This window comes from Melozone crissalis, unplaced genomic scaffold, assembly GCF_028551555.1.
Source record: "Melozone crissalis strain CALT ecotype California unplaced genomic scaffold, PUWL_Pcris_2 ptg000009l_1, whole genome shotgun sequence".
Lineage (NCBI taxonomy): Eukaryota > Metazoa > Chordata > Aves > Passeriformes > Passerellidae > Melozone > Melozone crissalis.
This window is the reverse complement of record NW_026535787.1, coordinates 6,374,716-6,398,491: the sequence shown is the minus strand read 5'-3', so window position 1 is coordinate 6,398,491 and position 23,776 is coordinate 6,374,716. Positions and strand designations below refer to the sequence as shown.

Sequence of the window (23,776 nt, the reverse complement as noted above, 5' to 3'; positions counted from 1 at the left end):
TAGACACTCTTTAAGAAAAGGTCCTTCAAGGTGGTTAGATACAAAGGCATAGGAAGTATTTCAAACCTGAATTGCCTAAGCCTCAGCCAGATGAGAGGATGTTCCAGGACAAGGATCTCCCTGTATTTGCCCAGGTCTCGTACTCTTTTCCTAAGCAGCCACTGGCAGCCCTCCTCAGGGAGAAAACAACAGACTCAGAAAGAGTTTCTGCCTGCCCCAGCATGACCATTCCTGTGTAAAAGACAATGACAAAAAAAAAGGCTCAGAAAAATAAGCTTTAAATTGCTACCTGATATGATCAGAACAGAAAAGCCCCTTGCTACCATCAAATCTATTTCTGTGAGGCACAGCAGCTGAACAAGATGTCACTACATTGAGCAGGACACAATCTGAGGATGAGGCACAGTTTGAAACCAAACCAGCACACAAAATGACAATGAGCAAACTCTCAGCAAACACCACAGGAAGCAAGAGGTCCTAAGGAGATATTTGAAGGAGATGGAGAGACTACTTGCTCTCACTGTGACATCCAATGCCCTTGCATACTGTTTTGGGAATTAACAGAGAGTTTCTGCCACCATCAATGTCATCAGGCAGTTTTCCCTAGGAGAAATGTATTTTAAAGGTTTACAGACACAGCAAAAAAATAATACACTAAATTGTCAGTTCCAGAGAGGCACTTTCACATCCCTGCTGGACTGAGTGTAATGGCATCAATCTAACACCAGATGCAGACTACAGTGCAGAGATTAATCATAAACAGTTGACTCTCACTGGTCAGGACCAATGGACAGAGCAGGAATGTTTTGCTATTATTTCTGCCATTTCTAAGGCCACTTGTGATATAATACATTAATTCAAACAGTAGCCATTGATGCATGCAGCTGAGAGAGGAGATTGTAGCCACTAGTGCCAAAACCTGCAAAAGGAAAAAAGGTGTTCAGGTCATACAAAACTGGAACTTTTAAAGCCCGTGCATGGCATAGTTTATCCCAAATGTGTAGATACTCACGGTAAAGTAGAGAAGGCAAGAACTGAGAATTCTACCCGCAGAACTGAGGCAAGAACTGAGAATTCTACCTGCAGAAGACAGATCCTAAGCAGCAAGTTCAGCACCTGGCAGGCACCAAATGACCCGGGGAAACTGCATATAATTAGACAGAAGAAGTTACAATGTGGCTGTGTGATGGAGGTAGTTTACAGAACTTCTGTCTTTTGCTTTCCTTAACAAACAACACTAGAAATTTCCTTCTAGTACTTTCAACTCTTTTAAGCAATGGGATGTAGGGGCTGGTTTCACTGAAACTCATTTTGGGTTTGCTTCAGAAACAAAAACTCCTATGAACAGAGGTCCAAGCAAACAATAAACATCCTGAGCTAAAGGAAAGGGCACTGAGTGGCACTCTGGATTACTTGGTACCAGGGTAAAACGTGCACCATGGAAGGGAACCGCGAGCAGCATGCAAAGGGGAGCTCAAAGCAGTGCCTGCCAACAGGTTGTGTGTGTGGCACTCAGCCCTCCCCGATGGTGGGCTGGAAACAGCCACGGAGAGGAGCTGAGTCCGAGTCCCAGCTCTGGAAGCAGAGGGGGACAGAAGGCAGCGAGTGGGTGTGCGAGCGCCGGTGGTGCTGAAGGGCTGGGGCTCAGGTCACAGCTGCCAGGCGCGTCTGCGCCCCCCGGCAAGCCATCACCCACTCCAGGTCTGCTGGGCCAAGCACACAGCTCTGACAGCTGCGCTGTTCTCTGCAGAACCACTGAGCACACGCTCGTCCACCTCTGCACCACTTCACACGCACCCTGGCACCCCTTCCTCACAGCCCGGCCGTAACATCCCGGAGCGGATGAACAGCCTCACCCACAAACCCGCACTTGCGAAGATCCCAAATCCCACACAAGCCGGGCGCTTGAAACAGACCTCCCCTTCATCCCCGCTCCAGGCAGCACCCTTTCCACCCAATTTAGGATAAACCAGGGCGCCCCCACTCCATGTGGCCCCTCCCAGCCCTGGAGCCGCGGTGGTGGCACAAGCGCGGGGTCCGCGCTCAGCATCGCACCGGGGATGCAGGGGGGCGCATCCCGGGAACACGCCGGGCATCCCGCCGGGCATCCCGCCGAGCATCCTGCCAGGCATCACACCGGGCATCATCCCGCGGGCTATCACCACACCGGGTATCCCGCCGGCTCGGCCCCGGCCGTGCCCGCCCCGCGGCTTCCGCAGGTTGCGATCAGCGCGGAGCCGCCGCGGCCGCAGCGCCGGGCACGGAGCGCTCGGGGCGGCGCCGGAGCTTTCCCCGCCGGCCGCCGCTTCCCCGCCCCTCCCCGCCTTCCCTCGTTTCATTTTTGGCGGGGGCAGCGCCGGCTGCGGAGGGAAAGGCTTCGCTCTCCGCGCTCCCGATGCGTATGGAGGAATCCTCGTGAAAACAGCGCTCGATGTTTCCCACCCCCCCAAAAAAAAATCCAAACCCAAACCAACCACCTACCTGGATAATTAAAACGGTAAATCTAGCTAACTTTTCATTATCTTGCTTGCTGTGTGCTTATGTATGTAGATATTTGTTATTTATCTGGCTTCATTTTGTCATCCTTTGGCCTTTGTTAATTATCTGATCTTGTGCTGCCGGAGAACTTGAAATATTGGGGTTCAGAACAGAGGACGACTGTTCTGCTTTTTCCTAAAGTTGGACTGAGGAAGAAAACGTTCCTAGATCATACTAGCCTTGTGAGTATGTTTACTTGCTTTACCAGCCTGAACATAGATGAGATTTCCTGTGGCAGCATCCTCTTGAGTTTGCTTTTCCTTTAATTTTTGCCAATATACAGCAAAGATGTGTGTATGCTACACACATGAAGTCCTGTAGGCTGACAGGTTTTGTATGCTGGCATTCACGGCTGAGATTCCGACTAGGCTTTGAATGTCTTTAGTTTATGATGTTAACAAGTGAACTGTCTCCTGTTTTCATCCTATTTCAACTTGTGGATTCTGCCAAGAGATCATCTGAACCAAGTAGTGTTTCTTAGCCCTTTAATTATTTAGTTGCCTTTTCAGAGATAGAGGCATGCTCTCGTTTGTACAGGTCACACAATTTGTACAGCTTCATAATCCACAGGGCTTTTGTTTGAGAGGATATTCATTTTATACAGTCCCTGTGTTGGTTGGATGCTTTATGAGACTGGGCAACCCCAGGCTTTCTGCACATTATGAAAACCAACTTTAGGAAACGAGATGTCTTCGTTAGGTATTATAATTCCATAGATGCTTATGCTTGCTACTATAAGCTGTTCTTCTTTTTGGACTATTAATCCAGCAGATATTTACCTGAGGAAAATTAAAATTGAGAGGTTAGTTTAAAAAAAAATCAATGTATACATGGAGAAAAGACTGTCTTACTCTCATCAAACAAGAGAAAATCAGAGCATCAGTTGCATAGTTGATAAAAATTACTGACCTGAACTTTGCTGTAAAATATGGGCTAAACTTCCAAGTCTGACTTGGGAAAAACTTAGCTCAGGGTAGACTCTGTTGCTCTTTATTGATCTTGTTTCTTTCCTTTCTGAGAAGTCAATCACACATTAATCTGCCTACCCATACATGCATGAGCATATCCACCTTCACAGGCAAACACCTGATACTGTCCAAGTGCAGGACTTGAGAGTTGAGGTTTTGAGCCACAGAGGACTACAAACAATGCAGGGGAAAGGAAAAAGGAAGGAGGGATTTAAAATATTTGCTATTGGGCACATATTTTAGGGACCTTGCCTTGGAAATGAGTCCCAGTAGTCAAAGAAGAGAGGCAGGACCTCACATGGACTTGGCACAGTTTCTGCTCTGAACTGCTGCCTGCTGTGATTACATCTGTATTTAAATTAATCTTCTAAAAACTTGTGTTCATCCATCATTTATCTTGTTAGCATTAAAATGGGATAAAGCATGCATTTGCTGGTTCATTTGGTCTGCTGAATTCTAAGATCTGTTGACCCAAGAGACAAGTACTTTGCTTAGGGGCTGAAAAAATTATTTTTGTTTATGGTCATACAAACTGCTGATGCTGCACGCTTCACTTCTTGCAGTGTTGCATGAAACAGGAATATAGAATTAGGAGTCATTTTTTTCTCAGCTATAGGACTTCAAGGGGTTAAGTGATTGGTCAGCAGCACTGCTCAGAGCATTAGTAACTCCAAGGATTATTACTTTCTGAACACTTGGAAATGTACAGGTTGCTTTAAGGTACTATAAGTAAACTGCTCTTGGTACCTCAGCCTCTTCACAGTTACCATTCACACCTTCTCTCTTTGGTGGAATTTCTGCAAAGTTCAGATTTCCACCAAGCCTCTCATAAATAGCTGTGAGTTTCTTCTTTTTGATTGTGGAGGCTGAAGCACCTGAAATGTTAAAGGAGAGAAAAAGGTTATCAGCTCCAAGCTATTGCGAAAAGTTAATACAATATCTAAAACAGGATTTCTGACTTAGCTAAAAGTCTGCTTTTTTAAGAGGAGATTAATCAAGCCTTTGTTTTGGATTATTATTATTATTATTATTATTATTATTATTATTATTAATACTACTACTCCCAGAAGTTTTGGACTCTACAGCTGTCACTGCCCTCAGCAAAACCTGCAAATAAGCAAGTTTCTTTGTATGCTTCCTCCTCCTTCGTTCCCTGAGAGCTCCAAATTGCCTGTTTTTTCATCCAGGCTGACAGAATTCAGTCAGGCAGGAGGCACCCACTGCATGCAGAATCTGACTCCTCAGCACTGAGATTGCTCCTGAGCTCGGGGTACAGGACATCTCTCATGTCATTTTGTACTAATTCCACATCTGAGGGTGACAAACCACTATTCTAGTGTTTGAGAGAGCATAAGTGATTAAAATTCAGATATTTTTTATGACTTACTGATGCACAGCTCTTAAAAGAGACAACTGAATTTATTTGATCTGAAAGAGTAACTCCTTTTTGCCCAATTTTCTCTAAGGTATTTACTGGGAAAAAAGCCTTAAATGTTGCCAGATCCAGTGTTTGGCCCTGCTGTTAACCCCTCACCCAGAAACAGGGTAAAAAAGGCACAGCTTTAAAATGCATGAAAAACTGACTTTAAGACAGCTTTAGCAGTTGAAATCAGTTTTTATACCTTTGTCTTTTAAATGACTAATCTCTATCTGTGGGTGTCCATTTAACCTGTGATACAACTTTAGAAACTGCTGGAGGCAATTTGTACTATAGGATCTGAAGTGATTAACATTGGGTACACATATGCATAGAGCATTTCAGTATTTGATGGGTTGCATCTCTTCATCTCTTGGCTTTGGATGCCTTTCTTTTTTTTTTTTGATGTCACATTCTCATCTGCAGGGCAATTTATAAGCACAAGCAAAGGTTACAGACTCCCTAATTCAAGCTTCAACTGTTATGGCATTTTTATACAAATGCTCATTTTCTTTGTCATACCATTTAGCAAAAAGGATCAATGTGCTCCATTATCCTGCAACTACTGCGTGAAAAAAGCGGTTCTATCAAAATTGTGTCCCCTGGTTGTATTTTTTTTTGTAAACTAATTATATATGTCAGACATAATGTTGCCCTCTGCTACTACATTCTGTTTCCAAATGTAATAAAGTTGGAGAAGTTTCAATGCATGAAAAAAAACAAAATATTTTTTCCATGGGCATTTGATGTCCATGGCTGGAGATTTGCTCCTGGCAGAGGAACAAGTCCTTCTGCTTGTACAATTCACATTTTAATTAAAACCAGGGCACATTTTAGAAAATATTTGGAATGTATATTATATCTATTGTATTTGAAGTGTTATTTTCTTGATGATTCATGTTATAAATTAATGCTGAACTAAGAGGATGGAATTGGAGGTCATTTCCTCAACATTCTCTTCAGGACCTTGGTTCTGCACTTACTGGAGGAAGAAAAGCACATGGGAGTACAGTGAAATATGCAGACCTGACATCCTAAGAATCGACTAAACACTTTTGAGTTTGCCTTGCCTGCAGTAGGAGTGTGTCACATGGTAATTTGGGAAGCTTGCTTGGAAATGGAAGAGTTATGAAACTGGGTTTGCCTCCTACAGGTGCACATCCCTGTGTGTGCATTTGCAGGTTTGCCATAGGGGAGAGGGCAAAAGCCCAAAATTGAAAGCAGGATGGCTAATTTTAAACTGCCTTGCTCTGCCATGAAGCATCAGCTGCTCAGCACTACAAAAAGTCCAACCTAAGGACTCCCACATCACTGGCTCCTCTGCAAAATGGGAGGATTGGAGAAGCTCTATCAGTATATGAGAAAAGTAGCCTTGTTGACTTTAAGTATTGTTTCTTCTTGTCAAAATGCAAGATGAGCTTTGAAAATTTTGAGTGGCAAGCACCCCCAAATTTAAGACAAGGCTTATCAAAGTGAAAAAATGGGTGCCTAAATTTTTTTCTTTTTTGTTCCTAGAATCTTGTGCCTAATTCATCATATTTTGTAAGAAACCGTTACTCCACTATTTTAAATGGCAGTGTTACCTTTTCAGGCTTTGACTGAACTGAATTTGTGTTGATTGTGGAAAATAGAATGGTTTGATGGTGAAAACATCCAAAAGGAATCAGCCAGTCAGCTGGCTCATGCACAAACACAGCAGTTATGCCCCAAGTGCCTAACTGTTAAAAAGTCATTCTCTGCCACAGGGAATACTGGACTGTAGAGTGACAATCCTGCTATTGAGCTGTGAGGTGCAGAGAGGGGCCAAGGTGATTTAGCTGCCTACTCACATAAATAATTAGGTATCTGTGCTTACATATGTACACAAACACACAGAACAGCTCCATGGTGCCAATACAAAACCCATGTGAATGAACAAAAAGTTGTGGTGAAATGTGAAGCAACATTGGGATGTTGACCTGCTGGAGAAATAGGAAAGGAAAGTAGAAATGAAAACTAGGAATCACAGAAATATCTGATCCAGTACGTAGATTTTTGACATGAGTGAGAAGGCTTGGAACTGGCTACCTCACCCAGAAATGTTTATGCAGTAATGAGAGGGGATTATAATTTGATGGAATTCTGCCAAAGGGTACTTTGTACCTATTGAAGTGTGGTTTCATTTGGCAGCTTCTCCTGACTTGAGAAGAACTTCCAAACTCTGCTGCTGTAAGTCGCAGTCAAAAATATGGCAATGTTAGAACACTTTGACCTTCAAAATAGAATTTGAGAGTATTAAATTACTGTACCTGTAACACAGTCGTGTCTGCAATAACAATTACAGGCAAAACGACAAGAGTCAGCATCCCCTTTCCCCTTCTTCATAGCAGTGGAAATAAAAGTTCATTTTAGTCAAGTTGTATTCCTTTTCCTTTCTTCCTAGAGCTGTCTGTAGTTGGTTCCTGCAGCAGCTGATGAGCAGAGCAGGACAGTTGGCTTGGGTCTTCTCATGGACTGGAATGCCAAATGTTCCTGCTTATTGTTCCCTCCCTCTGACAGGGGACACGCTGTTCAGTGAATCACCCTTATGGCCAGCAGCAGAACATGACTTCAGCATCACCTTGCATCTTCTGTCCTCCCAGTCCTGCTGTTTTGCTTGCCTCACAGCAATTAGGTGTCAGGCAGCCCATCCATCCTCATCCTCCACTGTTGAGTTTCCTGGGTTTTGACTTGCTGGGGTGCTGCTGATTGCACTCACTCAGTGAAAGCACTGTCCTGCCTGGAAAACTTCCTGTGTGGGCAGCAATAATCCTTTGGGTTGTTGTTTCTGCCTGAATCCAGACCCCACTGTGCATGACACTTACTGGAGGGTGGCTGTAATACATCAAAACAAGCATTTTCTAGTTTTAAGTGCAGATGATTTATTTGCAATATAACCACATTAGCTAGTCTCTAGATGGCCATAATTTGGGCTGTAATTGGATCTTTCACTATATAAGAGTGATCCTTCCTCTAGGAGGAAAGAAACACATTGTTTTTTTTCTTTTACCTAGCACTGTTGATTTGATAGCATTAAACCCATCCAGTTTATTTGTATTAGGCCTAAGATTACCTCTAAATTTAATAGGGAGGATGGGGTGAAGTAGCTATCAATACTCATTTTCCTATCCTCAGCTTTGTGCTAGATTATAAAAGATCAGCCTGGCTTGGAGAAAGCACTGCAGTAGGCAGTGGTGGAGCCCACGGAGTACAAGTTTGTCACCTCACTGCGATGACTGTGGCTCACTGAGTCACTGATGAGGAGGGGGTGCTCTGAAACCAGCAGAGACAACAGAAACAGGGAGGTCTGTGATCAAAATATCATCCTTGAGAGAGATTTTAGGCCATGGTTTATTGGTAACTCGACCACTAAAGGATGTAGGCTAACTTGGACCTTATCAGTATCACTTAGAGATGCAGCCCAGTCAGTTATCAGAGTCTCTTCCTCTAATTTGTGTTATAATAAATCCTGGTAAATACAGCACAAGCTTTTAACAGTGCCACAGACACAAAGCAGTGTGTGTTGGGTGAAAATACCAGGAGTATGTACCATTATCTGGAAAGCTTTAATCAAAAATAGCTCATTATAATAACTATTGTCAAGTTATAAACCTTACACCACTTGTGATTGTTCATGAGACTCTCCTGGGTACCCTGAAGTGTGTTAATTAATAGTTTAATAAAAATTAGTGTTTAATTATTCATTACAGTTGAGCTGAGGGAATAACCTCTGAAGTTGGTTAGCGTGCAGGTGATGAAAGGTTGGGGAGGAACAAATGGATGGAACAACTGAGTTAGAATTAAAGGCTGTCTTAAAAATGCAGCTGAATAGAACCAGATCAGGGATGCTCTTGGGCAGGAACAATCAAGAGTGCAAATTTAACGGGGGAAATGACAGGATGGGCAGAGCTGACACCCCAGCAATATCACAGAGCTGATTCATGTCCTGATGATGTCACTGGTGACTCCTTTTAGGAAAGCTGCTACATGGCTATCCACATCCTGAGCCTGGGCATTTGGAGAACAGGGAGAGCAGGGCTGCTCTGCAAGGGGGACATGGGCTGGGAGCCCAGGTGACCCCAGCACAGGCACTCCTCACAGAGGGGACACAGCCAAGCACAGGCAGGCAGAGCCTGGTGCCCATAATGGGGCCAGTGACAGCCTCAGATCAATGAGGGAATGAACCACGGGAGCAGCCAGGGGCAAAAAATGACAGACATTATTTAGTGACACAGAAAAAAATTCAAATGTACCAGAGAAAACAAGCCAATAATATAATTATCCTCTCAAGAAAAGAGGAAAGTCAAACTTTAGAAGTCTAATAGCATTTTGGTCTCTGTAAAAGATGCATTTAAGGCTGTTGATTTCTTTACTAGGGAAATGACTTCCATTCTGTCCTAACGCTTGTATCTACATAAACAATCTTCTGTATTGGGCTTGCCCAACATAATGGCATCATTACCATCTCTTCCACACAAAGAATTTTTACATTAGGGTCATAAATCAAGCTCCTTTTCACTCTGCCTTTTACTGAAGGCTTTTAATTTTTTTCTTCCATTCTAGTCTTACTCTTGTCAAAGACTGTACTGCAGGTCTCATTATGAAATTACCTGAAGACTGACAGTTGCCAGTGGCAAAAAGGGCCCCTGCTGTTTTGTGAAAGGCAAAATGTGTTTCTTTTCATCTAGACCAAAGCCTTGTGTGATTATGGGGTTTTGGCTTTTTTTTTTAATTAATATTTTAGGATGTTTACATCTAGAATAAACAACCATTTACTATTAATAATAAGGGTCTGTGTCTACACTGTCACTTCTCTGATTTGCTGTTAAGTCTCTATCTCTCCTGATCATCAAAGCTGTATCAGTTTGAGTTTCTTTGGACCCTGTTATGCAGAAAACCAATCAGTTCCTTTCAAGACAAAAGCCAGATGTGCATTTAGAGGTGATTTGTTGAGGAGACCATTCCAAATAAGCACAATAGCCAGGACCACATCCAGATTGGGATCTTTCTGTGCTGCACAGTGTTTTCCAGCACATTTCCAGCAGTTCTGCTCTCAAGGGCTCACAAACCTTTGTGCCATGTCCAAAGGTGTGCAATTTATTCCCCTTTTGATATTAGGCTAACAAACTACCAATCCACTGACTGAGCCCTCCTGTCAGTTTAGGTTTTTTGAACCATAAAATCTCTGAAAAACAGTGATGATGTCTTTCAGCCACATGGCCCTGTGTTACAGGCCACAGAGTATGGGCACAGCTGTTTGCTCACACTGCTCTGGATGGAGTTAACAGGAATACTGTGGGCACCAGCCCCACTTCAGCCAGGGAGCAGGCAACTCTCAGCAAGAGAGACATCTTCTTCTGTTTGTTTCTGAGATTTGTGATTCAGGATTAGGTTTTTTGTTTGCATTTCAGATTTTGTCAGTGGCCTAGAGACACCCTAAGAATTCTCCCTGGGAAAAGCAGATCAGACTCTCCTCAGCCCAGAGCTAGGTAGTTACCACTGGACAGATGACAAAGTGAAACAGCAAGATGAGGAGCCCAGGATGCATCCATTAGTTTTTGGCACAAAGTCAGTGGTGCTTCGAACTCTCTGCAAAGACAAATCTGACCTGCAAAATACCTGTATTTGGATGCAGCTGCCAAAGGCAGACAGGTAAAGAGGGCATTAAGTGAGAAGCCTGCTTGTGACTGTCTGTAGTGGCAGCCAGCCCCTGTAAGCGTTGGACCATCCAGATCCCCTTGTAACAACAAAGAATAGGAGCCTTACAAATGCTGTCACTTTTCCAGAACACAATTTGCTCTTTGCTGAAGCAGTTACACAGTCCCTCGTGAACAACAGCCTGGGCTGTGTGTGTACAAGGTATTGGGACACAATGTGCTGTTCCCACTGGAATTCCAAATCCCCTGTAGTCACCCAAAAGCCAGGAGTGTCATCTGCACTTAGGTATGTGATCTTTAATCAGCAGCAACAGCTCTGAGTGTATATCTTGTTTTTAAGATGACCTATGAAGCTGTCAGCTGTAGCTGCTTGACCTATAACAGATAATGCCATCAGGAGGAACAAGCACTAAAATGAAAAATGGCTTTTCTTGCTTTGCCTGACATTCATCTGACACTAAGGGCTGGAGCTGGGCAGCACAACTGCACACAGAGTGCAAGTTCACTATGAAGGTGCACCTTAATCACCTCTTTCTAGTGGGCTTATGTTTCTTCTCTCAATTCTCAGGTAACAAGTCAAGTCTGCTGCTCATTAGTCCTATCCTTGATCTTGTGCTGAAATTATTTATTGGCTCCTCTGGTAGTTTGTTAGACTAATGGCACTTATTTCTTGTTATGTACAACTATAAGAAATAAGCAAACCACATTTTGTCTTTTCAATCTACAAAATCTCCCAAACAGAACAAAGAAAAGGAGTGCTTAGATGCACTGAAACTTCATCTGAGTTTTAGTATTAACAAGCTAAATTCAAAACAGGTACCAGAAAAGTGTGAAAAGTATTATTTAGGAAAACCAAGCATTAGATTTACAGTGAGATTCTTTGGGGTTTTTTAGATACTATCCTTCAGAAGCAGCTGCTGTCTCAATGGCACACATCACTGGTTACATGAAAGATTTCTGTTGAAAGCATGACATCTAATTTCAGAAAAGCAGTCATTAATTTCTAATTTCAAAAGTCTGCAAAGTGTGTCAATCACTAATGACAATTAACAAAAAAATCTCAATGTAGCAATAATTTAAAAAAGAAGAGAGGATAAAAACATGTCTTGGACATTTGCAGATTTATATGGTTAGACTAGAGAGTTTTTGTCAACACATTCTGCCTTCAGCTTCAAAATGTTTCTTGTCTTGTGCTCTGAAGAGCTAAAGAACCACTGTAACTGGTAGAGGAAATAAGAATTTTAGTGGACCGTATATCCACCAAGATAATGCCATTTAAAGAAGTAAATTTTTTTGTAGATACACTCAATTTTTTTTTGCCAGAACAAACCTTAACCAAACATTGTTGAGCACAGCTGTAGGGGTTTTTTTAACAATCCTGATAGAGCAGCAAAGGAAGATAGTTGCAACAGGATGGCAGTATTTCTGTTTCCCTAATAGTTCAGTAATTGAAAAGCACAGTCTAGACATAACTTCTTGCTCTTTGGGGGTTTTTCATCTTGCAACACTTTTAACCTCACCAAGGACCACTGTCACAGTCCCCTCTCCTTGTGCTCATTACAGGCTGTTCTCAAGCAGGCTTGGAGCCACACAGCAGCAGCAAGAAGAGCTCTCTGACCAGCTTTTATGGCAGTCCTGGAGACAGAGATGCTCTGGTTCAAAGCCCTTTTGTTTCCATTTAAGAGGAGGGCCTGAAATGGGCTGAAGTTCATGCTGTGAGGGGCAGTGGGAAGCAAGCAGAGCTTTGTGTTGCAAGGTGTGCAGGCACCCACACTTTGAACTGCTTTGTCCGTCCCCAGCACAGGCAGAGCTGACCTCTGCTGGAATCCAAGAGTATAGAAAGTAAACCCAGGGATTTGATTTATATCCACATGAAGAGAGGAACACATTTTTGGCAAACCCTTCATTCCTTTTCAATACACTTTTGCAGAAAATCCCATTAAATTCTTCTTTGTCAAGGGTTGTTTGTGAAGGCTGGTGGGTGCAGCTCATGATAAATGGGAAAACAACACCCTAGAAGCACAGGGTCTGTGCTGCATCCATTGCAAGAATGGGAGTGGGTCTGCTTGATTTGGACCTATCCTCAGGCAAGGATGGAGAAGGAAGAGGATGGGTCCTGATTCTCTTTGGAAAATGCTTTCCACTGCAGACCCTCAGAGATGCTTCTCTCCCTTCTCTCCCTTTAAAGCCTCATGTGGTCTGCACTATTGCACTATCACCTGGGTTTTACTGAGTGTCCATCCCACTGCAGTCTGGGAGGCTGGAAATGTGACAGTTCCTTCCATTTTACTGATTCAGAGGCAGAGCCAGACCCCTGCCCAAGGATGATATAGGGGGTCAGGGAGTTTGCCTCTCATCTCCCCAGATAACACAGCAGGGATGCTGACTGACTTCTTGGGTGTGTGGTGAGGATAAACTGGTGACCCTCTGCAGTTACCAGGGCCATTGCAACACACCCCATCAGCTCACAACAGTCAAAGCCTTTTTTAGAAATTGCTCATCTCTGCTCCATCAGAAAAGTTACATGACAAAGCTCTGTGTGAAATACTGGAAAGACAGGTTTGGCCTGAATTTATCTGGGAAGACATAGAATTAAAATGGACTTAAATGCAGAAAGATGACAAAGCAGCTGTTTTTCTAACCTGAAGGCACCAGTCTGCTGAAATCTGACTTCCATGTATCCAAGAGGTATGTAACCAAGAAAGAAGGGTACAGTAAATATATCTTCACTTCTCTCATAAATCTGGGAGGTACCTTGGTGGAAATGGCATAGAAATCTGGATTGAAATTCAGTGCAACAGTAGAGAATCTAAGTTAAAGTCTCAGACAGAGATGTGCTGAAAATACATACGGGATGAAGCACCATTTACACAGGAAAGAGCACTGGAAACTGCAGGAGCTGCTTGAATTCATCAGAACTTAGACATTCACATAGAAGTGTAATTCTGACTTTTTTATTGCCAATTCTTTTCATAAAAGCTGCACTTTCTTTAGTTGTGACCAACTAGTTTCTTCCCTTAACTGTTACTGAGGGAACTACTTATGCAATGACATAATTTAGTGATGCCTTTTCTGCATCTTAATGTGTAGTACACCTGTGACTAAATGATTTTTACTTTCTCATTTTTTATTGAGACAATATTGTGCAGACTTCTTTGGCAGGAACCTGACATAAAGCTCTGTCTGTGCAGCCCAAACACATTTACTTTCTGGAAACTCATCCATTTAATCTAGAGAAGCATAGATCATTTGAAGAATGATAAAATTACATGGTCAGCCTGAAAATTAAGCCATTTATATGAAGAGGTTTGCTCTTGTGCAGCTGTAGATATGAGTCACTGACCTAAAAAGCTAAGGCATTGCAGAGATATTAAGAAAATAAAAATAAAGAATTTAATAAGTTGGTGAAGTAATAAAAGAAGACAGGAAATAAAAGACTTGTTTGTTCCAACTGGAACAAAAATCTTCTTTTTGTGGTAATGAGAACAAATCATACCCCTCATGTCTCCTGTTACAAATCTTCTGGCCCAACACCTGTCAAATGCAATTGCTGGATGTTCTGCCCTTTAAAGAGCTGTAATCAATGATCAAGGATCAAGAAGTATTGCTCTTGCTTTCAGTAAAGAAGACTTTGTCACTCCTTTCTCAGACTCTTCCTGCCTGCAATTGCTGCCAGCTCAGAAAGAGCTGAATTGGAACAAGGAGATATCCAGGAGGGGCAGAGAGGGCCTTGTGGGCAGAACTGTTCTCCTTCTCAGACACAGCCACCTCCCAGCCAGGGAAGAGAAGGTGGTTTCGGTTGAGGGTAGGGAGGGGGAAAAAAAGGGTAAGAAATACCTTTCTTTCTTTCTTTGTGTCCTCATCTACCTCTAAAACCTATCCTGAAAGTGAGAATCACTTTTTCTTCTGTCTGTGGTGGAGGGAACCACAGGAATCAGTTCTCACCTCTCATTTGGTGCTTTTGAGGAAGAACTGTGTCACTCTGAGCTCTCAGGCAAGACCCTCATCTCCAGCATCTACAGGGGAGCAGCTCATACATTGCAATAAACTGGCTTGGAGTCAATTCAATTTACATCAAAGTGATGATAATGCCTTCAAGGAGCTCAAGAGGAGATTGGAAAGATGTTTCTGCCTTCTGGAAGTTTATCCAGCTAGCTACTCTTATCCCTTAGGTTTGTTTGCAAATTTAGGTCCCAAGTTAATTCTAAGTGCCTCTTGCTCAAGTCACAATGTTTTTTGTGTGCAAGTGCTTGTCTCTTTTTTTACCCCTTTTTAGCTGAGTGATTGCAGAGGCCAGTGGCAAGCAGAAGGGTCCCTATCAGAACAAAGGTAACAACTTCACAAATAAACTGTGAAGATAGAAATATTCCTAGTGCAGTCTCTCCTTTTCAGAATTAGATTCTCTGTGTCAGGGAGGAGGCTGTGTCACAGACTGTGCCATGGGACTCTGTCTGATTACAGAAGTAAATCCTTATTTAAGCAGGTTTTCCTGCTGTCAGCTTGCTGCCTCTCAGACACAGGTACACCACCACCATCCCTTTATGCTCCTTGCCATAAAGGGATTTATGAATGTGCTCCATGCCAGCCTCTGCAAGTGGCTGCAGGGCTCATCTTTCTGAGCAAGAGGCAGGAGCTAGGCTGGACTTGGGGCTGTGCCTGCTTGTGTGGATTAGGGATACAGGAAAGTCATTTCTGAGGCAGAGGAATCATTCATGGATTGCAAAAGTCCAGCAAATCTGAGCCAGGAATTCCAGTACAAGATATAATCAGATTGCAAATATAGATATTAACATACATAATAAACATGATCCTAAAGAAGCTGCTAAATCAAAATGCAGTAGGATAAACACAGATGATGAGAAAAAGATGGAATAATTATAAGCCAGAGACTGAAATTTAAGTTCTGCTATATCATCTACCTGTTTTTCCCTCATACCACCCCAGCATTCTTGCTAGACCTTTCTGAATCACACTTGTGATATATTGTCAGTTCAGCAGCAGCAGAGCTGGGAATAAGGCACCATCATTAAATCCTCACAGAGACTGTAACTGAAAAAATCAAATTATGTAAGTAGTTAATTTTCATAATTTGAAATTACTTGTCTTTTATGCAGTCAGAATCAATCTAGGCTATTAGCACCTACTTTGGAGTATTTTTGGACATAGTTTATGAATGCTCTAAGGGAAGGCAGCAAGCCATTTTTGTAAGCAGGTTTGTAATACCAAGTCTTGCACTGGGTTATACTCAAAAGTCATTTCAAAAGTGATGGCATAATGGTCAGTTCTGGGAAGCCTGATAGGCCAAAAGCACAGTCAGAAAAGTGCGAGCAGGAATCAGAGAGCTCATTTGAGAAGGGAAGAAGGGCAGAGAGCACATGGAAGAGCTTTCCACCCTGCAGAGACCTCGAGGCTGCCCCTTCCCTCAGGGTTTGGGTTTAACTTCATCCTCTGCCAAAATGTGTGACCTTGGTGTCACCATTTAGTCTCCCTGCATCTCACTGTCCTGACTCATAAAGCAAGGTGAGGAGCATTCCCCTGATTAACAAAGAACTGGGAATAAAGTCTACATTGAACAGTAAAAGGCATTTGAGCTCTCTGAGGATGTGCCATTGCTAACACTGACAGATCTTCCTGTGAGGAGCTTCCCTGCAGCTTCCAGTCAGGTTACTCAGTCTGTTCTCTTGGTATGGGAACAGGCACAATACCTGCAAATAAGTTTTAAGCAGGACATGCAGTTCTGGAGGCCTCCACATGAAAGACATGCCTCTGATTTTCTCTATAGCCAGCCCTAAGTTTAAAGGATGAGAATTTGCAAATGGTGGTTTGGTCTTACAGCTCTCCCCTCCCACCAAGCTGACAGAAGGCTTTCACAGCTGGTTCTGCAGACCTTCACAAGACCTTTCTGTCTTCTCTGCAAGCAGCAATGGCAACTGAACATTGATTTTCAATGGGGCTTTTCATCACTGAAACGCTGACACTTTAATTATCAGGAGGCTCTGCACAGGTTGGAATTAGAAAACAATTACAAGTACTTATATCATGGAGCTTAGTACAGCAACTCCCAAAAACTTATCTGAGCAGTGACACTTTTAAAGCTTGCTTGCTGTAGTTTTTGTTCTCACAAAAGTTTTCAGTCCTTCTGTTCCCCTCACACAGACTCTCTAATGTCTAATAATATGTTGAACACATGCTGTGGCCTTTCCATTAACAGGGGCTTGCCTTGTATCTGCTTGTTTTCATCAAAGGCAAAGGGACTCTTGATCTCTCTGCAAGTTTAGTTGAAACTGGGCAATGAGTTCAAAAGGAGCTCATGGGGACTGACAGTGGCACAATCTTGTAACTGTTATTTCCCAAGGAAACTGGATTAAAAGGAAGCATCTGACTATGTGGTAGGCTAAGTGAACCCTTCCTTTCTGTCAGTTAAAAAAAAAGTGAGGAAACATATTTTTTACACAATGTTTACTAGCTGAGTTTCAGTCAGAGGGAAACTGACTCCCCAAATGTTTGGGGTTTTTTTCATTAGTGGGTTTAGAAGAAGGGCTGGTTTATGTCTTTGGACATAACTAGAAAAAATTGCTCTTTTTAAGTTCCCTCTTTCATTAATTACAGGCAATTTGCTGTATCAGGGGTTTCCACGGCATGGTGTCTCCTTTGAAATAATTGCAAAATAATTCTCTCTTTAGGGTTGTTTTGAGCAACATGATGGAAGTCTCCCATAGCCTGGTTTCCTACTGGAATTTTTATCCTTCTTGATTATAGGCTGTGTTCCCATGACAATTCCTGTGCTCATGCATCCCAGAATTAGCTCCTAACACGTTCCAGCCTGATGGTACATTAAGCCCACTCAGTGCTCTGCAAACTACATGTACGCTCTAGGCTCTGAATATGTGGGGAGAGGAAGGTCTCTAATTTGGGTGTTAAGGCTATGGGATTTCAAGATGGGAGAAGGGATGGACAGAAGGTAGTGGAGGAAGTAAAAGATGCCCAGGTTTATTCCTCTTTTAATTTTTTTTTTTTTAAATAGAAATGCCTCATGTCTGCAGGCTAAGAAAGGTATATAAGAGCAGTAAGTATAAACTTTTGGTGAAATGGAACACTTGCTTGAAAATGACATCACTTTAACTTCAGAGTCAGCTGACAGGGAAAGCAGTTCTGTGTTTTGAGTTAACTTTCCTGCAGCTTTCCTTCACTGAACCCTCAGTTTAGCTGCAAGCTCCCTGTTTCCATGGGGTGCCCCTGTGACATTCCCACTTTAAACACTGCAGCGTTCCAGCTGCAGAACTACACACCTTCCTAGAGATCGCCTCTTAGTCCAAACCTGAGGAACCCTAGTGAAAAACTTCTCAAAGGAACAGCTCTGTGCTCAGTCCTACCTGCCAGAGCAGTACCAGAGCTGACGGTAACATCCAGCAGTGCCAGGAGCCAAGGAGGGAGCACTTGGATACTCCTCCACTGCAAGAGAAGTCCCTTGACAAAAAACGCTCCCAGAAGGTGCTGGTTTGGCTCCAAATGGCACTGATGGATTATTAGGAAGATTACCACTGCATTCCCACGTTTTGTGGACAGCATCAGTGTTCCTCAGCCAAGGCACAAGGAATTCCATCCAGGACTCCTGATGGATTTCATGGACATCCAGCACTGCTACCAGGACATGTTCAGCCACTACAGCTACTGAGAGAGCAGCTCATTGACTCTTCTCCACCAGCACTTACAGCTCACACATTAAAGCTCTTCTGAGGCTTTCTGGATGTTTTTGCCCCCAGCCTGTTCTCAAGAAGCTGTCCAGACTGGAGAAGCAAAACTCTTCAACATGTTTCCATCTGAGAACAGCCTACCATCCCACCATCTGTCACAACAGCACTTTCTAACATTTTCTTCTCCCTCTTGGTGCTTCTTATGCCTCTTCAAAGTTTGCCCTCTGGCATTCTCCAAATGGCACAGCAGTGTTCAGCAGTGTTGGGACACTTGCATTTATGGAGTATCAAAAACACTCCTCCCTCCCAGATTTTTCTTGCTCACTCTGATGGTATCACGAGGGTTAAAAAAACCCCAAAGCTTATAATAATGCAAGCATGGTTACCAAGATATCAGGAATACGAGAAAATGCAATTGAGATTGTAATTTGCTTAACAGTTTGAATGATGCTCTGAGCCTTCAGCTACCTTTAACTTCTACAAGATACATTACCCAAACTAAGATATGCAAAGATGCCTACAGATTTTAAGATACTCAGTTTGCATTAATCACAGTCTCACACTATTAATGATTTGAATTCAGAAGAAAATAGTGCAAAATGTCTAATTTTTTACTATGCAATTTGCTCAGACTTTCAGATGACCTAAACCCAAATTTCAAGGGTAATACATTCAAATGCAAGAGTGCCTCTCTGAGGGGTCACCTATAATAGTGACATTGACCTCTCATCCTCACAGAGCCTCAGTGAGAAGCGCCCCACAGAATTATCACTGTCTACTGCACCAGCTGGCATTGCCATCTCAACAAGACCCTTCCTGTTCCTTGGTGACAAACCTCCTGGTCAGATCTGTCCCACACCTCAGGGGCAGCCCATAGAGTTGCACTAGGAGGTTACTACTGATTTCTTCAAATCCCATCCATTTTCCAACAATTCCAAGCCATACAGGCACCCTCCCAGTCCCTGTGCCAGTGCTGGTCTCCAGTCTGAGACCAGGAGGAGACATTGGAAGGGAATTCCAGGAGTGAGGGAAAAACATTGCATTAGTGTTGCTATGGAGACGAAAATTAGCACAATAACTATTGTGTTCTGTTTCAAAGCTTCCCAGTCTTCAGTTTTAACTCCTTCCCCTACTCTACCACTGTTTCAGTTGTGTCCCAGCAACATTCCAGCACACCTGACAGATTTCTGGGCCAGGAACTGGAAAAGGAATGGCAGAGCACATAAGAACCTGAAGTCTGGGCAGGGACCAGAAAAGAAGGAGAAAAAAGTGAGGGGAGGCCTTGTAAAAGGAGAGAGAATAAAATCAGAGAAAAGAGTAAAGAAATAAGGAGGGAAAAAAAAGAAATATAAGAGGCAGAGATATGGAAAAATTGCTTTTGAAGATAGTGCAGAAACAGAACTGGAAAATACTTTGGTACCATATGGTCACCCTCTACCATTCCATAATGAAACCCTGCCCCTCACAGAGAGCAATGCACAGCCTGTACACACTCAGCAATGAATACTTAGATCTCTTCCTTCTAGGATGCAACAGCCTCTCAGTTTTCTTCAGCACTGAGAGGAAAAGCAGAGCTTCTAGGAAAGAAATATAACATCATGCTTTCTTCTCAGAGGAAGAGCAAAAGCTAGAATTAATTTGATAATTTGAAAGTTTTCCACATCCACATGGCTGCACTGAATGAGGTGGTTGTGCCATTTCTGATAGGGTTTATGTTTCAGTTCCCTAAAGCCTGCACTTCTTATGGATGAGTTGTTGTTGACCCGAGTTCAATCCTTTCCATAAAATCACTTGGGCTGTAAAAGTAATGCCCTGCCCTTGTTCAAAAACACCGGAAAAGCATTCAGGCAGGGTAATAAAGATTCAGTGGAGCTTGTAGATGGAAATTAGGAAGATGAGGCACTTATGATCAACTAGGCTTCACAACTACCCACGAGGGCACCAGAGGCAGCATCACCAGCCACGTAAAGTGTCTCTGAACACACCTCTCACCCATGGAAAACGTTGTTTTCTTGCTGTCACAGCCCTTGTGCAAAACCCAGTGAACAAATCTTGCTCTGTTACCTCTGGCTCTGCAGCAAGCACTGCCTTTGTCCTTCCACCCTTCCAAAATCTCTTTCCTTTGCAGCCACTGAGGGTACAGCTGGAATTGTATTTTGCACAGCCAGCAAGAGACACCACAAACCAGTGGATGAGCAGGGGATAGAATGTGTGTCCCAGGAGAACAGCAGCATGCCTGGTCCTGCCCAGCCACCCTGTGCCAGGGAGCAGGGCTCCAGTCACAGGGAAATGGGGCTGCAAAAAGGGTCCAAATGTGGCTGGTAGATATTCACACTTACACCACTGTTATATACCCTCATCCCACATCACATCCATTCCTAAAATTGAATACTGATTTCCTAAGACCAGAAACCGAGCTGGACTCGGTCCATTTGGTGCAGGCAGAGCTCACAAAAGCTACCCCTTAGACTTTATCCCCCTTTGTCCAGACTGAAAAACCACTGACTGTTGTGGCCTCCCATCTGTGCCATGGCACACCCAGAGACAGCAGCATCCCCACAGGGATCTCACTGCACCACGTTCCTTCCCTGCTGCCCCACAACACCTGGAAAATGGGCATGGCTTGCAAAAGACAACTGAATGACACAGAAGATTTTTGAGTTTATGCTGGTCTCCAGTACCAGCATTCCCAGATCTTCTTGTGTGATTTCTCACCACCTTTTGAGGAGGAAAAAACACCCACAATAAATTTTCCCAACCCTTCAATATGAGAGAGACTAACCAGTCATGGGACTAACTGTTTTTGGGGTGTTGTGGTTTCAGAGATGCACTGCAGCACAGATTTAAAAGGGTAGTGAGGAATCTTGGCCATTAGTTGCTGTGCAAAAATTTTCAAATAAAATCATAATTTCTTGTAACTTGCATTGTAGGCAAGCCTTCAAAAGCAGGGAGATGAATGTTTTCCCTCCCAGAGTTTAAAGAGGAGGAAAAGCCTTCACTATTGATTTATAAGGTATATTTTGTGGAAGCTTGAGCAAGTCCAAAACCAGAATAGGGATCAGTGAGACTCTCAGTCCAGCTATAATTCTACTGTTACCATCTCATTTCTATCTCCTTTCCCTCCTCCAGCCTTGCAAAGGAAAATAGCTTCAGACTAAAAGTCCTATATCTGTTACTTCTGAAGCGTCATTCCCTTGCTTTCCTGTGAAGAACTGTAGAAATGCTTTTCTGAGAAAACTTCAAACCAGACACCAGACAGAGACAGAAAAACCACTCTTTCAAGCTCAGAAAGTTAAAGAAAAAACTGTTGCAAATCAAGACTTTCAATTAAAGTTTCTCCAGTCAACAAAACATCAGACTATCTTCTTCTTGAAAGATTATCTTATATAACAAATGATCAGTTTAAACTTGAAACTCACATGCAGTATAGAATGGCTGAAGTGTGAAAATACTGGAGGAATCATGGAGTTGGGTGAGTATGCTACTAATTACCCCTTTCCCTGAAAGTAATTTCATTTTCTTTTTGTGAATATAATACATAAAACTGTGACAAATAACTAAGATCTTTCTAATTGAGGAAGTGTCAGGAGAGGGAGATGCAGCAGGGTATGGATTTTGTTCACATGCCAAAAGCATGGTATATGAAATGTCATTGTGAAGAGTCTTGCTTGGCAGCTGGTTAGTTGGGGGAGATATTTATCTGCTTAACTCTCTAGCAGTGCTGAAAGTTTGAAGTGCAATTCAAAATCATCTTTCTACCACGTTTCCCTCTCACACTTTTGCAAGACAGGGTGATGAAATCCTCTATTTTGTGAACTTTAAAGAAAGACAAGAGATTACCAAGAGATTTTTTTAGTTACTGCACCCTAATCTTTCTGGTTTTCTGAGAAGTTTTGTCTTTAGGATTATTTACTTATCTTTATCCCTGGAATTTTATCTACCACACAGAGAATTCAATTTTTTAACAACAGAATACATGTTCATGTTTCTACTAGGGGTCACTCCATCGATAAAATACTTGTATGAATGCCTAAATTAATTACTAGTCACACTGAAACAACCCAAACACCCCAACTATAAACACAGTTTTAGAAAATACTATCTTAGGCTGGGGTCATTCTGTCTTAATCTAGATATTCCCATCCTGATGATATCACTGAGAGAGGATTGGTTTTGCAAGGATGATTTATCTTGTTTTCCCTATGACATCATGAATGCTACTAACCAGTCTATCTAAGTTTGTGCAGTGTTGTTATTAGCATCATCTCACAAACAGAACTTAGCCTGACATGTCAGTGACTTGAGCATGATCCTTATTAACAAATCCTTCTTACACGAGATTTATTCTGCAATTTCTATTTTTTGAGCCTTAAAACAAGAGGGTCAGTGTTAAGGTACAGGGAACTTTCCCACCTTTAGTGAGGGGCTGGACTGGACGAGTTGGAATGTCATGAAATAGCTCGGATGGGTCACAGTGGTGGTCTGGTACATGCAAAGTCAAGCCTGGATCTTTGAACAATATCAGTGATATTTTTGCCTGACATCTGGGAAGAATGATGAGGAGGACTCCATGATATCAGAAGGCTAATTAATTACTTTATCATATTATATTATTCTGTGCTATATTACACTACATCTAAACTGAATCTGCTTAAGCACTCAACTCAACTGCCCAGAATCTTGTGGCTGTCTGCCGACCGACAGCCTGCACACACGCTTGGCCCTGATAGGCCAAGGAAACCAAACACCATCACTTTGGGTAAATAATCTCCATATTGCATTCTACTTTGGCACAACACAGGGGCAGCCAATGAGATAAGAATTGTTTTGATCATTCTTTTCTCTGCTTCTCTCAGGTTCAGAGAATGTGAATCCCACAGAACAATGCCTGGGTGAAAAGCAGTCGAGCTTCTCAGGGTGCTCCATCCCACCTGTACCAATGCATCCCACAGGACACACACTGCCACCCTGGGCTCTGGTTCTAATGCCACCTGATGGTGACTGAAAATGTCTCAGCTGATTTCAGAACAGAAATCCAGGCTGAGCTCTATCAGTTTGACTCCTGAATGGGCAGAGCTATGCCACAGGGTCCAGCAGAGAGCTGCTGGATGGTGATGCTGCTCTCTCTCCTCCAAGGAGTGCTGTGCACTTGGGAAGCAGAGCTAAGCCTTTTGCACACAATGGCACGTGTTGCTGGGGTCTCTCCACTGCCATGTAAAAATCATGAATGTTGCACCGAGCTGTGCTTTGATTGCGGTGTTTTTCAAGCCCATTTTCGCTTTCCCTTATGCTCAGCCTTTCCAGCTTTGATCACAATGCAGCACAGCTAAAGGCACCTGAGAGAAACATTGCTAGGCAACAGATGCTGCAAAGGACAGCTTCCCCTCCCCTCACACCGAGGTGGCAAGAGACCTTACGGTGCTCCAAGTTGCCTATCACAAAATACTCAAGGCAAAAGCTGCTTAGGTTTATGAAGGCGGTCAG

At 42.9% G+C, this 23,776-nt stretch overlaps 1 protein-coding gene across 1 annotated transcript in view; it reads left to right on the top strand.

The window, feature by feature from the left end:
• The first annotated feature begins 2,414 nt into the window (after positions 1–2,414).
• Positions 2,415–23,776, top strand: part of HTR1F (5-hydroxytryptamine receptor 1F) — a 102,259-nt gene continuing 80,897 nt past the window's right edge. The window contains exon 1 of the mRNA XM_054270353.1: positions 2,415–2,497. The gene's annotated coding sequence lies outside the window, so the exon portion shown is untranslated. The remainder of the gene's footprint in view (positions 2,498–23,776) is intronic.